Source organism: Taeniopygia guttata, chromosome 2, assembly GCF_048771995.1.
Source record: "Taeniopygia guttata chromosome 2, bTaeGut7.mat, whole genome shotgun sequence".
Taxonomy (NCBI): Eukaryota; Metazoa; Chordata; class Aves; order Passeriformes; family Estrildidae; genus Taeniopygia; species Taeniopygia guttata.
In genome coordinates, this window is record NC_133026.1 from 102,817,524 (window position 1) to 102,829,854 (window position 12,331).

General features: G+C 35.3%; 1 long non-coding RNA gene across 1 annotated transcript in view; it reads left to right on the plus strand.

Annotated features, from left to right (window-relative positions):
- LOC140682403 (uncharacterized) overlaps window positions 1–7,982 on the plus strand; it is a 30,841-nt gene extending 22,859 nt beyond the window's left edge. Inside the window, exon 3 of the long non-coding RNA XR_012054098.1 lies at window positions 6,146–7,982. This is a non-coding gene — a long non-coding RNA (uncharacterized lncRNA). The remainder of the gene's footprint in view (window positions 1–6,145) is intronic.
- Window positions 7,983–12,331: the final 4,349 nt, after the last annotated feature.

Below are 12,331 nucleotides of genomic sequence, written 5' to 3' on the forward strand. Positions count from 1 at the left end.
TTTAAAATGTATTATAAAGCTGGCCAAAATATTACATATTTAACATGTCTAATTATTTTTATGTCTGTATTATATCAATAACTTATAACCTAACAAATCTATCCCTTTTTAAAAATTATCTGATTAATCTTAGTACTGTGACTTTTTAATATATCATGCTACTCTTTCTAAAATATACCTACCGAGACAAATATATTGTCAGGTGTCAATTTTCCATATTTGCTTGGCCTATGTTTTTTAACAATTAAAATACCATTTTACTCTGAAGGTACCTGTAACTCAAGGGTTTTCTGCTCTCTGGTACCAGTACTAAGATTAGTTTCCCAATAATACAGCATGATTTAGCATCATACACTGAGAGTCTCCACTAATTTGTTTTGTCATTCAGAGCATCTAATCTTAGCCAGAACTCTGTAATACCATATTTAAGAAAAACAAAGAATATTGTGGCTTGTAAATAACAAGTATTAATAGGAATATGGAGAGGAATGCATCACTGCAGAGATTAAGGGATGGCCATTCCAAGATTCAAAGCTATTCTATGCATGAACTCTAATTCTCTTCCTGACCCTAACATTTAGCAGAAGCGTCAAGGATAATATGAAGAAAATTTCACATGAATGTAAGCACATTTCCTTTGCTGGAAAACAGAATGCACATTGTTAAGTACATCTTTCATCTCTAACAAAAAGATAACACTCAGCTCTTCTGTAGATATTTTGCTTTGGAAAATACAATAATGCCTTAAATTTCACTCTTAAGCAAAAGCTCCTACTATAGTAAATTTTTCCGTTAGAAAAGTGTTCAAGCCAGAAAAGGAATTATTGCCCAATAAACAAAGTTTGCCATTTACAGTATTCAGGCAATGCACTTTAAGTTAACAGCCATAGCAATTTGGGTAAGGCACTTGTGTGAAATTTGAGTCAGCTGCAGGGCTTCATATTTCAGTAATACTTGACAGCACTGGCATACTAAAGAGAAGAAAATCTTATCTCCACTCATGTACTCTAAAGGGATTTGTAATTGTCTCTGGTCATCAACAAAAAACATTAAACTATTTTCCAATAGCAGTTAGAGAACCTGTGCACTTCCCATCCACTTCCATGGGATTATCAGTAATGATGTTCCAAGGTATTTTTCCCCACAGAAAAAATCCCAAATGGAACTCTGGATTTCAGATTCCTTTTGAAAAACAGTGGAAGTGTTTCAAAGAAATCCTTTGGAATGATCCTTATATCACTCAAACTGGTCTGACATGAATGGAAAAAAATATTTATAATTTTAAGAAGTGTGATGTTTTCAGAATCTAGACTAAAATTGTAATGGCCAGAACCAAAGTCCTGGCTGAAAAATTCCTAAGTTTAATATTAGGGATCCAAAGTACATGGAGATTGATTATATACAAAACTGAAAATAGCAAGGTAAACTTCCCTGTGTTTGGAGGACCATTGGAAGTGGGATTATCTGCAGTTTCCAAAGAAAGCCCATGGAAAATATTGTTCACCCCATTTCAGAAGAAATACTGACTTAAATCAGCTGCCAGTTTTGTTAAGCCAGTTTAAAAAGTGCACTTGGGCAGCATACTTTCCATAGAAAGGTGGATACTTGATGAAATATGGCTTTTAACTCCATTTATGTGGATTCTCATCAGAAAACTTCTCTAAATTAGCTCCCTCTACTTTTCACTATTTTCCCTATTGTAAAATTCAGAAACAGTTCTCTATTGAAAGGCACATGCTAACAATTCAGGTATACAATCAAATGTGTGTCTATCTCACAGTAACAAGAAAAATTAAGTCAAGGTACAGATTTCAGGTAAGCAGGCAGCCTTGCCCCTGTTTTTGCAGCTGCTCTCACTGCTGCTTTCACCAGAGCCAGCAGCACCAACTGGCATCTGAGGCAGCAGGAGCTGGAGAAAGAGAATCTGGAGTTTGAGAAAGGAATATTCAAAAGATATGTGACTCTGCAGGGACTCTCTAACCTGATCATATCTCACGGCTGCTGGCCAGATCTCTGTGTGAAAAAGATTTCTATGGTATTTTTAGAAAAGGAGAGAGAATCAGAACAGTGCAATATTTTAAAGGGGAAACTAGTGAGTAATTAAATACATGCTTAGTTTTAAATACACAAATAGCTTTGATTGTTTTTTTAAGTGAGTAATCTTATCACATGGGTTTGCAATCATATGTTTTAAAATAGGGATTGTATATTGCTGCTACATTTGGCCTGGTATTTATGGCTGCCTTTAAAAATAGAAAGTCTATCATTTAAGAGGTGTTAATAGTTAAATATATAATAGAACTTACAGTAATGTATGGAACAGTACCATCAAGTAAGACAAGAAACTTTATGACAAAGGGCAAATTACACAATACACACTGATACAATTTAAGTCTAATTTTACCAGTTCACAGTCAAACTGAGGAACCGTGAAATTAGAAAGGGTAAGGAAGGTTTGTATTTCTCAACACACAGTTTGCTGGCAAGTAACAATTCAAAAACAAGTTGGAAAAAATGAACTTTCTGAACTGCTTAGAATAGTACCTCTTTAGTTCAAGTTTTGGGCTATGCCATTTAATATGTCTGTCAATGACTTGAAAGAAAACACAAAAAGTCTTTAGGGAAGAAAATGGAACAAGGACAAATCTCCAATACAAAGGAATATGAGTAACTTGTTTCATAGGTAAACCACTAGGTGCATCAATAGGGGACAGATGGTTTTTACATCTGAAGCAAAGATGCGAGCAATCATCTATGACAGGAGACTCCACCCCAGGCAGTAATGACTCTAAATAAGGTATTATGATAATGGTGATAGCTAATTGTAATTCCAGTAAGAAACTTGATGTTGTCCATCAGGATGTAACTGTTATGGTATTGATGTGAACATTACTGAAACATGTTTTGCAGTTTGGGTGTCCATATTTCAAGAAAGATCTTGAGAAATTAACCTAGGTTGGAGGAGATCCCAGCCACCATTAAAGAGAGGGAAACTATAACTTATAGGTATAGATTTAAGGATCTCAATCGATTTAATTTATCAAAGAGAGGTTTAAGAAATACTTCTATCAATCTTGAAGCATTTCAAATCATAAAAGAAAGCTCTGTCTAGAAAACAAAAAGTAATAATACCAAATCTCCGGAAGTAAGCCTAAATATAATGATACTGAATTTTTTGCCATAACACAGATCAAACTAATGTGCCAATTTGAAGAGATATGTGTTAATTATTGGGACTTGTAACCAAGGCCCGTGATGAACTCTGTACAAACAGTAGTTCAAAAACCAACATGAGGAGTTTTTCTGGAAAGTGTGCTTAACTTCAGCTCTGAACATTAGTTAATGAACACAAACAGTGGAACTTCTCTGAATCAGAAATTTGGAAAAGCTTACCTACATTCTGTGAGCTGGCCTTAAGAACATTGAGAGCTGTCATCTTCAGTGCTACAGAGTTGAATCACTCAACCAAAATAATAAAATAGAGGAAGTGCTAGAAAAAAAAAAAAAAAGGTGAAATTTGAATTGAAAAATGCCTCTTTAAAAAGAAAATTCAATTTCCTTTCTGATAAATATAGCACACTAGTTAAATTCTGATTCTTAAGAGGAATGATTCATCAGAGTTTTCCAACTTCTGTGGGGCGTTTTGATAAAAATTTTACTGAGAAGTATTTCATGTTTTTCTATTTAGATAGAAAACTGGATAGAATAACTTTTAGATTTAAATTCTTCTTGGTGTCATAGAAAACTGGTTAAATGAAAGTTAATTGAAATTATCAAATTAGTCTATATGTTTGAAAAAAAAATTCTCTGCCCTAGTTATAAAGGATAAAAGAGGGGAAAACCCAGTTAGGCTATCTTGTGCTGTTGTTTTGTGAATGGCTTATTGGTTTAGATTAATTTTAAATCTGCCTCCTTTAAACTAGATAGTGTATTTTAGAATGGAAGTATTCCCTGTATAAATACAAACCAAAGTGCAAAAACAAAAACTGTTTTAGACATATGGACTTTAAGTCTTGATTTCTTCTACTCTAATTCCATTATTCTTTCTTAATTTATCATATGTCTTCTCCTTTTATAAAATGGTAAATGAAGTAAAGAAAATTAGTTGACTTTTAAAATGGAAATTCTGTAGTGATTGGTTTCAAGCTTCTGTGTGTTACTGTGTTGTTTGTTTTTGATTCAGCTATCTGCAAACAATTAAGAATACTTGTTGAAAAAAACCCTTTTTATGCATATTATTATAAAAAGTTGTAAGTCAAGCAGTTTTCTCCTCTGACTAATTCTGGAAAGTAACAATGAACACATCAGTGATATCCACATAGTCAAAATTACCTCTATGGAAATTCCAAAATTTTAATCACGGTGTGGTACAGGATGAAGATTTAAAACCTAGAATTTTTCTCCCTGATACAAAAGAGACCATAAGTGCTCACAGAAGAGGTTCCATTCCAAATGGCTCAAACCCTAAAAATTGCAATAGATACTACTGAACTCAGAAACATCCTGGGACTTCATCTAGAATGTTTGTGATGGGCATCTTCCTAGCAAAGTACTAACAGAGAAAAACAAAAATTTTCAGAGAGGAACTGAGATTAGATTTTGAAATATGCCTGTGTGACTTAAACGTGTGGAAATCTCTTGTCCACCAAGATTAATTGGGAGGACCTCAAACACAAATTTTTCATCTTTCCACCTTTTTCAGAAAGTTATAACAAGATATTTCCTAATTTTACCTTTTACAGAAGAGCAGAGGAAGACTCTATCTGGCCTAATTGGCTCATATTGCAAAGGTCAGCTCCTGAAAAATCCCATGGAACTGAAGTACAATTAATATTACTGTTCTAATATATGTAAGCATACTGAAGAATTTCAAATACTTTTTATGAGTTAATACTTATGAATAAATAATATAATTTAAATATCTGTTTATAGCTATAAGCTGCGCAAAAAAAAGGTGAAAATTAGGCAGAAATTGTATATTTTGCAATCAAACAGTGGTAGAAAAAGTCTTAGCTACTACTGAAGCAAAAAGGAACTGGCAACATGAACTTGTCTGAGAGTCAGGGTAAGTCACCCATAACAGACTCCATATGAAGTAATCAGGACAACATCAGTGAAGAAATGCACTATTGCTGAGAAAAAAAAAAAAAATTAGGAAAAAAAATCTTATATAGGATACCACCCAACATATAATTCTCCCATTACTTCTACAGTTTCTAGTCAGAGGCAGCTTTAATCCTGTATCTGAGTGTCAGGTCTAGAAATTCTGTAGAAAGCTCTATATTCATTAGCATCACAAACAGTGTAAGGTTATCTCTAAAGCTTCCACAGCACTTAAGTGTTTAACTTGGATTGGCCCCAAGTATTTTGATTCAATCAACTCCTATGGGAAGAGCTAGGAAGCAGACTTAGCATACAAATGTTCACACCAGAAGGTGAAAGCAATTTGTTTTACCACTGTCACCTAAGGACTTTAAAGCTGACATATCACAGTGATCCCACCTATGAAGTTACTGGCACATTTCCTCTTCCATAAATTCCTCATTTTTATGCCTGCAATATCTTCTTTTCCATGGATGCAGAAGAGGTCAGAGCTTTTTTTCATTCGAGGAGAATAATTTGCTTTGAAGCTCTCTGTGTCTGTGGTCCCAATGGAGACACCACTCCAGATATAAGGCTAGCTCAGTGTGGAATTACCCCTGTTACATTTACATCATGAAATGATGCCTTAGTAGAATTCTGATTAAAATTTGGCCAAATTGTTATTATCATAATTATTGTTGTTATTGCAAAGACTCCTAACTGATTTATTTTTTTTACTCATTACAGAGTTTTGAATGTTAATATATATCGAAATCAGTAACTGGTAAAAGTTCTCTCCTTCAAATTTTCTTATTACCTGGAAAAAATAAAAATTCAGGAATTTTCAACTCAGATGAGATACAGGCAATGCTATAGGAATAGGAAGGGAGATATGTTTTAAGGAATTAGCTGCTGTTGGATATTTAATATTTCTATAAATACACAGCTATTTCAAATGCTAAGACTGTGTCAAAATCTATTTTAAATTACTACAGTGTGCCAGGAAATGCCACTTTTTTATTCCTTGCCATGAAGTGTGTCTATTTTCTTTTTTTTTTTTCAGATTCGAGTTCTTCATTGCTCTCTAATTTATAAAGACCATCTGAAAAACATATTTTTGATGACTAAGGAAGCCATCCAGACCTAAGATTGGTTGATGGATTCATTGTACTCACAGTCAGAGGATGTTTAAAAACTGATTTCTTCTCAGCATACCACACCCTGAACATGTTGTTGTCCCTAATTCACATCCTAAGTGGCCTCATACTTTATGCTATGGTTAATGCTATACATGTTGAAATTACCTAAGTTTTTAGCCGTTACACTGGAGAAATCTGCACTTGCAAGATCGTTTGCTGGTGGTGAAAGAGCCACCATTAGTTCAACTCCTCTTATAGGCAGAAAGGTTGTACACAGGATATCATTAGGTTGTATATGTGGAGAAATCAGGTGAAGGAATTGCACACCCTGGAAACCAAGAACAGCATAAAAATGGTCAATATTGCCTTTTTTTTTTTTTTCTTTTTTTTTCCTTTAGTAGGTGTAGATAACATGTTTAATTATGGCCAGGCAAAGTAAGTGAATGTGCATGTATGTTGGCATTTAAATAACTTCAGTGTGTCAGAAAATTCCATTTCTCCTTTCTTGCCATAAAGAGTCAGCTCAGGTCACTTTCCAAATGTTCATGCCATTTCAGTAGCCAGTAGACAATGTTTATAGCAAATTAAGCATCTGAATAACTAATAAACCTCTTTTTTTTTGAGCATGGATCCCTTTTTCTGCCCATATACTATGGCATGATTGCACTCCTTTCACATTAGATATTCTTTCTAAGCAGGTCTTCCATTGTTGCCATATTTATTAAATAAAAAATTCTCTTTCACTAACATTCCTTCAAATCTACTCCTATTGGTCAAATTCCCAAAAAGTCTAAAGCTAAGCATAAATTCAGATGTATTATGATACCAGCTTGAGCTACATTAATAAAGAAATTTTGATTTAGGACACATACAAGCCAATAAATGTTCAGAATAATAGTTCTCATTTACTGCATATTTATTTTCCAGTTTAGTTTTTATTACCATGTAAATGTTAATATTTTTTTAATATTAACTATTAGCAACCATCCTGGGAAATAAAGACTGTGGACGACATCCTCACATGATCTGTAACAACTTCTAAAATGTGTGCATCTGTAGATGAAGTAACAGAAAAAACTAAGGTACATTGGACAGTTATATTAACAAGGATCAACTCTATAGGTTCCCCTGCTCTCTCATTGCTAGCTATCTTTATTTCTGTTTACAATATGCTTTTAGTAAGTAGCATGCTGTTAAAGTTTCATTTTCTTTCACTGTAGAGTTCATTTTCCCCATCTAGTCACTGCTGAATATTGTAACAGTAAAACTGAGAATGGTAACTTTGCATTTGATTGTAGTGGAAATATAGTGCACAAAGGATATTTCAGTTTTCCCCTGCAGAGCAGTAAGGCTCTAATTTATTTTGCTGCTTGGTTATGGGTTGCTTGTTTGATTTTTTTTTTTTCAAGTTTAACAGGAATGCTAATGATGCTTTACAATGGTATCTTTGTATCAAAATTATAAAGTTAGTAGAATCTTCTCTATGAGATACAATTAGCTAAAATATTTCTGCCAAGTCATAAAATACTTCCTCTGCTTGATTAAAAAAACCAACAAACAAAAACCAAACAAAAACTTCAAAGAACACAAAAAAACAAACCAAAAAAAGGAAATGACAGGTCTTTTTGTGGCTATTTACAAAATCAGAGAGCACTATTAGCCTCTGAAAAACTCAAAGTGTTGATTATAATGTACTGGTTTTCTGTACCTGGTGAATATACATCACCCACTTATTTTAAATAAATAACATGAATGATCTCTGATAGCTGTTCTAAATTATCCCTGGTTGTCCTTGCTTCTATTTGTATGGATCTACCTTTGCCTTCAAACACAGTGTGCTAGGGTGTTTGCTGCCAGCTGAATGGCAAAACTGTTGAGAGGAAAACACTTCTTTGACATTAGCAATGTGAATTTATCAAAATATAAGCCATTCATAAGGCTACATCATTGCTTCATAAACACGAAGACATTTTTGACATAAGCTCTTCCTCTGTGTTTATCAAATGTCGCTTAAATGAATTATTCAATAACTCTCCCCTGTTTATTTTCACACACTGCAAAGACCATTAGAATGATTTAGCATGCTTTGTTCAGTAGAACAAGGAATTGCAAAAATATCACACAGGATGATTCGTAAGATAATTTTATAATTGGACACACTTTTGTTTTCCATGCCCCTGATAATTTAAAAAAAAAAAATTCCAAACACACTGGCATCAGCAATAATTTCCTCCATGAAAGAGAAAAAACAAATCTGTGGAGAACCATATTCATTATACTGTTTCTCTTTCTTTCTGTATCTCCATTTTCTAATTTCAATTGTAACTTTTTCTCTTTTTTTTTTTTTTTTAATATAACAGCTTTGACATACAGAAATTCAAACATTATAATCTGCATCTCAATCATGCATAATTATTTTCTGTGTTTGTTGCTCCAGAACAAGCAGTGGAATGAATGACCCAAGGTGTGACTGAAAATGAGATTGGGGTGAGAACTAGCTTTATGAAATAAAAATTAAAAATATCAGAACATAGCCTGAAGTTGAAGAAGGCAACTGGAAGAATTGGTATGAGCTATAATGTTACCTTTTCCGAGGACACAAGTTTTTTATAAAATAGCTAAATAGGTCAGGACTTTTGAATTTGATATCAAAGTGTTCTTTTTCAGAGGAAGTTACAGGTTTTGGTGAGGGACTTCATGTATCTGTGTAGAATTTAGAGGTTTATATTGCTTTAGTGCTGTAGAATTTAGTACTTTAACACTGAGGGTTTTGAAAACTATTATGGTCTAAGGGAATGAAGATATTTTACTAGATTTCAAAGCCAAAAGTAATTTTCTCCTCTTTCAGTATCCACTTACCCCTGGAAAGAGCAAATAAGGCTTTCCTTGACCCTGATGTTCACATGGGTTTAGAAGAACAAACCTTACTGTCTTGATACAGCAGTGGATCCATTGTTGCCAGTAAAGAGATCAGCGATTCTTCCTCCCTGGCCAATTCAGCACTTCTGACAGCTCCCTGGCGTGAATGGCCTCATGTCAGGTCAAATTGGAACCTTGCCTACCTGGAGGCAGCAGCTCCAGTCACTTGCTGAGTGCCTCTGCAGTGAGATGTTCTCTACTGCAACCCTAGTGACAGACATGAGATTCTGGAGGCTCAAAAGTATCTATTAAGCTTTTTGGATAAGTTGCTTAGGTGGGGAGACAAATTAAATTTAATGTCAAGTTAGGTAAGCACCAAGGAACTCCACTTAGGAGCCTGAAGGTTAGCCACTAGCTAAATAAGCAGTGAAGGCTGTCTTTTAATTTTATCAAGTATGTATGTGACTAAAGTGGCTTAAAAATATTTATTAACTTTTTCGTTTCATTTTATTTCACCTATTTTTTCACCTCATAAGAATTAATAATGTCTAGAGAACCTATTTTAACAGTGATAAAAGTTTAAGGTTTAGCACTTAAAAAGGGATTCATTCCTTTTCTCTGACACTGTCTCTGGATATACGGATATGCATTCTTGTCTAAGAGAAAATAGAGCTAACAAAGCAGCAGTGAAGGCAGCTAGGGAATGACAAGTTGATGAACAGCATTTTGAACAGTGGTACAAAGGGCTTCTCAGAGGGCAATACTTGGAACTGCAAGTACTAAATTGAGAGTGTATGCCCCAGGACAGAGGCCAAAACCCCAATTCTATAGATGTTTATGTGCATGTTTCACCTTACCCTTATGAGTAACCTTGCTAGCTGTCACTGCACTGAGAACCTATGTCTGGAACGTGCTGAGCACTGGCCACGCACAGCTTCCAACACTCAGACAAGTCATGGGGCATGACAGGTTGTACTCTGTCTGTACCAGCCAAGAGTGAGACTTTGTATGGGCTTCAATGTGCAAAGAAAATTCTCCTTTATCACATAGAAAAATGTGTGATACCTGTTTTACAGAGGGTATGCAGAAAGCTCCTCAACTTAGGGCAATAAGGTCACATTTCAAATCCTACACAGCTTCTCCCTGCCCTACTACCTCCTGCCAAACAGTCCTGCTCTTGGCCATACCACTGTGTACAGCTTTTACCCTTACCATCACACTCATTACATATAACTAAAACATTTGAAGATGTAGAGCTCCCTCTCAAATATATAAGAAAACCCTGCCCCTGTGGGAAAACCTTTCCAGAGAAGCATAAATTTGGCCACGTATACCACTTTCTGTTCTCTTTACACTTGATTAATGTCATGGCTGTAAGAACATACGCAAGCTTTAATTTTGATTAATGTTTATTGCACTGTTAGCCTGTCCTTAACTTCTAAAACTGATTTGCTTTGTTCTTGAGCTCAGATGTTTTATAAAGCATAGGTGTCTTTGACTCTTGCTACAACCTTTTAAGACACATGGCTTATGCAAAATTTTCAGAGTGATCAGCTGGTTGAACTTTTACCCAGTCCCCTATCCAAATTAAACACTTCTTCCACACAGAGAAAATTCTGAGATGCAAAGGTTTTTGATACCTTTCCATAAAATTCATTTTGTTAATGCATTTTGTAAGTGATATTTGGATGTTTTCCCCTATATTTAGAAGCTGAAGTGGATGCCCTGAACCCAGTTAACAAATTCTCAATGACAATATAATATGTCTGAGATGAAAAGACTCTTCTATTAGCTGAATGAGTAAATTGGCCTTAAGCCTGCAGTCCTCCCTCTTTGGTATACAATTAGTTGCAGAGCTAAGCTTTTGTTACCTTCAGCCATGTTCTTTCCTTGCATTCTCCACTTTTCCTGAGTGGGATTGTTATAGAATCATAGAGTCATTGACAAAGATGCTTAACAGTCCCAGAACCGACCCCCGAGGAATGTAAATTATCACTGACCTCCTCTTGGATTTGGAGCTCTTGACCGGAACTCTTTGAGTGCAAACATCCAGCCAGTTCCTTATCCAGCAAAGTGATCCAGCTGTCAAATACATAACTGTCCAGTTTAGAGACAAGGATGTCTTGTGAGATGGTGTCAAATGCATTGCAGAAGTCCAGGTAGATGACATCTGCTGCTCTTCACTGATCAACCAAGCCATCAATCCATCACAGAAGGTCATTACATTTGTAGGGCACAATTTGCCCACAGTGCAGTCATGTTGGTTGTCACACACACCCCACTATTTTCTTTATCTTCCATCCACACCCTTGCTCTCACTTTACTAGCTCTCTGAAAGACATTATTTTGTTCTATATTTGCAAAGCACTTGGCACTGGAGAACTGATCTTCTTGAGCATAGTTAATATGTGTCCCAACAATATGAATATCAAACAATCTGTTTTCATTAAAGCCAGCTACTAAATTGGGGTAGACTACGTGCAGAGAGTTGTTTTGATTACATGAGATGCAAAGGGATGAAATTTGCAATATTTGGCCCATAATATGGTCACAGAAATGTTAAGGAATAAGCAGACACAGTAGCACAAGCAATTGAGAACATATATCTCATGATTCATGTCACCTTTAAGTGGCACTTGTTATCTTATAGCATGTAATTCCAGGAGGAGGAGAATGTATGTCTTTCTGCTGTCTGCTGACAGCAGGAGATAATTCATCATCCAGTAAAGCTCTTTCCATCCTAGTTCTTGGCCTAAATCCAGATTGTCCTAGGTCCAGAATACACTGGCTTTAGCTAGATCAGCTTGTAATTGGCCTTTGGCTAACTCCTCTATGAGCCCAGTCTGATACTGGGGTGTAACTATTCAAAGCTGGTTTATTTGGTGCTGTTAGATGAGTTTGTTTTCATGGAAAAGGAGAACACTCATCCATTTTTCTGAGCATATTTCAGGCTAGGTTAATCTTTTCCAAAACTAAATCAAAACTAAACCTTTTATGGGAAATTAAGAAAATGGTGAGATATATATATGTACATATATAGGAGGCCACCTTAGCAGCTCCTTTGACTTGAAATGCATTAATTTCATCCCTGAATGAAACTCTGTCTGCTTCAAATAGACAGCATTTACTTCGGTCACGGCAAGTGAGAATATGGTTGATGGTCTTGGGTCCAAAGTCATGCAGGTGATTTAGAACAGCTCACAAGCAGTTTCAAGACCACCAGTTCTTTGCTCCTATAGTCTTCCACTTTC